The following is a 6,129-nucleotide window of genomic DNA, read 5'->3' on the forward strand; positions in this document are numbered from 1 at the left end:
TTCTTTTTTTATGTTAGGCAAAACAAGCTTTTCGGCTACTTAGAAGTGTGTAGTTGAAAGATAAAAAATAATAAAAATAATTTATTAAATTATAAATGTTAAATAAAATAATTGTAGTTGAAAAGTATAAAATCATATAAAAATAATAAAATATTAATTTATTTAAAAAGTATAATCAAGAAATTTGATAAATACATTATTCATAAAAAGAAAAAAAATATTAAAAAACTCAAAATTAACATTTTTAAAAACTCTAACTTAAGTAATGTTTAAAAAATTCTAAAATTATTAAAAATATTTATTTACTTAACAGTTAAATAAATTTTTTAACTAATATAAAAAATTAAAAATCAGTTGAAATGCTACCTAATAACTATTGATTTCATTTATAAATATCTCTGTATAAAGAAATTTTAATTTAACACTCTCATTAAATAAAAAATTTAAATATATAATAAATTTGTTAATTTTTAAAATATAAATTTTAAAAGTCATATTATTATAATTTCTTATCAATCGAAAATATGACCGTCTAGTTTGGTTTAATGGTTTACTCTTTGAGCACCATCATTGAATTTTGGATTCGATACAAGACACCCACACTCCCAAATCCCTGATCAATTGAAAATATGATAATTTTATGACGATAATTTTAATTGCATTATTAATCTCCTCTGTTACTTTTGTTTTTCTTTCCTTTTTTTTATTTCTTGACTCTTGAGTATATTAATTATACGCTTTGCTGGGACGTAAAAAAAAATTTCTTCGTTTATTTTCAATATTCCAATAAAAAAATCATGTGTAATTTTTTTTTCTTCAAGATAATATTCTCTTGTTAATGTCATTGAACACAAATTGTCATCCATAATAAATTTATTAATTTTTAAAATAATCACTTTATAAAAATAACTACAATTTTTAATTGAATGACAAAGTAAAATTGATTACATAAATAATATATGAAAATTAAACTCTTTCAATTAATTTGGAAACATAAGAGACGAATTCGTCCTTAAAAAAAAAAAAGAGACGAATTCTTTACCCTTAACTTTTTTATCCATGGTGCTCAAATAAATTCTTTACTTTCATTTTTATTAAAAAGTAACTATTTCTTAAATTTTTTAACTGTACTCAACATGTTTAGTGGGAATCATTACTGTACTCAGCAAAGTTTTCAACTTCATGCATGAATTTTCTAAAAGTTGGTATATAAAAGTCGACCAAAGTCTACCACTTTAACTTAACTCTTGATGTGATTCAATATTTGAATTTGAAACTCTTCGTAACGCTATCAAGCAAGAAAAAAGAAATGAAAAAAGTAAATGCATTCCCTCAATATGATGTGAGTTATTGAATAAATTATACGGACGCTTTTCTTTAGGTTTTTGAAATAATAAAAAATGAAAGATTTTTTTAGATAAACAAATGAATATGTTGATTTTTTTTAAACCAAATTATTGATAGTTAAGATTTAAATCTGAATCACTTAATTAAAAGAAACAAATCTTTATCAATTGCATCAATAGTTATTTATCAAAAAGAATATATAATTGATAAAAGTACCAAGCTCACCATAAGTAATAACAAACCAAGTAAAAGGAGTAAAAAATATAGCCACTAAACACCGTGGCTGATAAACATACATCATAATCCACCACCAACAGATGCCAACTATAACCATATAAATAATACAATTGATCCCAACGTCCTTACGAACAACACACATGATAGTAAATCAGGATGTTGCAATCCAAGCGTAAAGAAGGAAGCACACATTTCAAATTCTTGACAAACTATGCAACTGTCATGCAGAATAGTGGAAGCCTTATATCTTTACATGCATCTGCGACCAAGACTTGAACCTTACAGTATCTATCAACACCTCAAACTCAAAAGAGGGTTATTCTTCATGTATTTATAAGTTTCTTCTACACTCAATAAGTGTTGTGACATTCCTCCCTTCCGTTTATTGTTCTTGCATTCTTTCATTCCATCTTTGTATCCCCGTCGTAAGTATTTTCCTCTCTCCTTATATTTGTTAGTTTTTGATAATCCGTTAAACTAAACAGATTCACAATTTGTATGGTATAGGCGTAAAGGAAATCTGTATGGATAATATAGATTGACAATCCGTATCAACAATATGGATTGGCAATTCGTATGGTCCATCTGTATGGATTATACGAATTGTCAATCCGTATTTTTTATTAATTTTAAATAATTTTTGTATTTAGTAAATAATTTATTTAAAAAAAGTGTTTATTTAAAAATTAGTTTTTAAATTTTTTTTGTTATTTAATAATTTTATAAATAACTATTGTTTTTAATTTTAAATAATTTTTTAACTTAAAAAACTATTTTTGTTTATTTTAATTTTAAAATAAATTATTTAATAAATTTGTTCATTTAAAAACAAATGTATAATTTTTTTATTTAATTATTTTATAAATAACTAATTTACTACTTTTATATATTTAAAATAGTTATTTTTAAATTAGTTCAATAAAAAAAATTCCAAATTTTTATAATGTATATATTTTAAAATTTAGTTAAACAAAAACGGATAATATTGTATAAGAAAAAAATTATTGATATATTTATACAAATATTATAACATTAATAGTATTAAATATTTATATAAATAGTATTTCAAAGTAAAAAAATATCAAAATGAATTTTTTTCATTCATTATAAATATTTAAAAGTATTGAAATAGTTATTTATAAAATAATTAAATATTTATTTATGAATTATTAAATTGTAATTTATAAAATATTTAAATAAAATTGTAGCTTGATTTTGATGATGTATTTTAGTTTGCTAGATTAATCATTTAATATTAATTTAAATTTTTTTATTACATTTGTTAAAATAGACTACATTTAATAATATAGTAGGGTTTAAGAAGATTTATCAGTTAATTTGTTAGTTAGTTTTTGAGTAAGAATGAAAAAAAATTGTTTTGAAATATGAAAGTCAACTATTATTTGAACGATGACATTAATTGATATTAATGTGCAAATTTGTAGATCATGGTTAGAACTAAAGGATTGGTCGGACTTTAAGAAAAGTTTTAGGAAGAGCCTTAGGTAGACAGGTTGTTGGTGATGAGGAAGGAGCCCCTCAGCGTCAAAGGCCCATAACATCGGCATGTAGACAATGGACAACTTCAGCTATTGTTGAGGATGTTGACCATGTGGATCATGCTGCTGACGAGGTTCATGAGGAGCCACAGGAGCCCGTTATGGATCATGTAGGTCCTGATACAAAGCGTTTTCCAGACGGACCCCATGATACATCAGTGTTAACGTTATACGCTGATCATATGAATCCCTTCCTCTTTTTCCAATATCTGTGTTTGACCTCATTATCACCTCCACAAAACCAATATCATACACAACAAAACGAGCCTGATGCAAAACGTCATCATCATGGGTAGCAAACACCTACAAAAGGGATAATACATGTTTAGTCTTCAATGAACATTTATTTACTTACTTTAACAAAATACAAAATCATATCAATACCTGAGAAGTATTCAAGACATCAGAACAATCAATATTTTCAAACACACCAGGTTTCTCTCCATTGTCTCCATTCATATTAACTTCTTCAGACATTATGTTATTATATATCCACTGATGTTTTTTCATCTTAACGAAACATTAAAAAAAATTCAATGACAAACTAATGACACCTAACGAAGTCATACATAATTCTAATTATTTATAAATAAATCTATTTATTTTTTAAAAATTTCATGTTGAAATTTATTTTAAAATCCTTTATGTGAATGTATGAATCGAGGTTTTGGTGATGCCAAAGTAGAATCAAACAACAAGGTTGTTTCAACAAACATTTAAAGGTTAAGCATTTCTTTAAGATTAATACAAGATTGCATCAACAAACATTCAAAGGTAAAGCATTGCTTCAAGAATAATTCAAGGTAAGCAAACAAGATCAAGAAAAAGATAAGGCCTCAAACAATCTTATTGGTTGATCAAGTTTTTGCCTCAAAACACATTATTTCCAACATCCAAGGCTCTAGTAATCGATTATCAAGCAGTGTAATCGATTACCAAAAGATAATTTTGAAGCAAAAGGTTTAAAAAGGGTTTTGAATTTGAATTTTGAATCATGTCATCGATTACTGGATATTTGTAATCGATTATCAGCAATGACACTTCAGAAAACACTTTGAAAAGACATGACCCTTCAAAATATAACTGTGTAATCGATTACCAGAAACTTATAATCAATTACCAATGAAGAATTTCAAAAAAGACTTTTTGAAAAGACACATCTTTTCAAACCATTTTGAAAAGACACAAATGACTTATTTATATGTGTGTCTGACTTCGAAAAGTAAGAGAAAGATATTCTAAGAGAACTTAATTGTCAAATGTTCTATCAACAACTCTTGGGCAAACACTTGCAAATCTATTGAGAATTCATTTAGAAACTTCAAATTGTATTATCATCTTTAAAAGAGAGAAATTTCTCTAGGAACTTCAATTTGTATCATCCACTCTAAAAGAGAGAAATCTTTTTGTTCATCTCAGAAAGTTAGTTGTAATCAAGAGACTGGTTGTCTCTTGAATTGTGAGAATTGTAATCAAGAGACGGGTTGTCTCTTGGAGAATCTTTGAACATAAGGATGAGGGATCCCAAGGTGTATTCAAAGTCTTACAGAGATAGTGGAAAATCTCAAGTGAGTTGCTTGAGGACAAGACATAGGCATGGGAAGTGGCTGAACCAGTATAAATTGAGTTTGCATTTCTCTCTTCCCTTATCTCATTTATTTTATTACAATCAATTTTATCTTGCACGTTTAAAGAACATCGATTAAATTAATTGTTGCTTCTTCTTCTGCATTTTGAGCCTATCATTTAGAAGGGAGTTAAAGTTTGTTAATGAAAAAATTTTAAAACTTAATTGACTCCGCCTCTTAAGTTATTGAGGCCACACTTGTCCAACACTTTATACTAGATAAGTATGTCGATATATCAATAAATATATTTTTTAACATATACTATCACATAATTTTATTTTTTTTTACTGCATTTACTAATATATTGCATTGAAATTGATAAGCATATACATGAAAATTTATATCTAAATTTTCATATTTTATACCCTTGCATAAACTAGTTAATGTAATAATATTTACACAAATATTATAAAAAGTATAACTAAAGTTATAAAAAAATTAAAAATAAAATTTATTTAATTTTTAAAATATTTTTTAGGTTATACAGATTGTCAATCCATAAAAAATTTACGGATTGTCAATCCGTATGTTTATTATGACACAAATCAAAGTTGAAGTTGTAGACGAAAAAAACTTACATCCTCTAGCGTTGCACCACAACACCCACCACAATGACAATCATGAACTGCAAACGACCACCGCAACAGTTCACCTCAACCAAACCAACCACAAGATGAAAGGAGAGCTCAATCGAAAGGATACGAGATTGAATGGTGCATGAAGAAAAAAAAACAACAAACATAGAAGAAGTTAACAAGGATAACTTTGAAATTTTCAAAAAATTGTTGGGTGCAGAAGAATTATGTATGGTGTAGGAAGAAAATCCCCTCAAAAGATCTATTTATGAACAAATGGAATGTTGTTCCTAATACCTTTTGGGACGGCCCATATTAGTCTATTTTATTTTTTTGTCTAACTAATGTATATAAATTCAAAAGAAAAAAAATGCCATGTCAAAATAAGTCGGGACATGCTAGGTGCACCCAGCAACATTGCTGGTGCACCCAGCAACATTGCTGGTGCACCCAGCAATTAGGTGAATGGGCAAAATTGCCCTTGTATTAAAAAAATAATTCCTTCTTTCGGAAGAAGGTTCTTCCGGTAGAACAATTTATTCTATCAGAAGAACCTTCTTCCGGAGAAGCTACTTTGAGGGGGTTTTCTTCCTACACCATATTGTTTTCTTCTGCACCCCATAATTTGTTGAAAATTTCAAAGAATTTTCTGTAAACTTCATCAATGGTTCTTGTGAATTTGTCTTCATGCACAAGTCAATCTCGTATCCTTTCGATTGGGCTCTCCTTTCATCTTGTGGGACATTGTTGAAGTGAACAGTTGCTTGATCGTTTGATCAAGCT

The sequence above is a fragment of the Glycine max genome, chromosome 14, assembly GCF_000004515.6.
Source record: "Glycine max cultivar Williams 82 chromosome 14, Glycine_max_v4.0, whole genome shotgun sequence".
In the NCBI taxonomy this organism is placed as follows: Eukaryota; Viridiplantae; Streptophyta; class Magnoliopsida; order Fabales; family Fabaceae; genus Glycine; species Glycine max.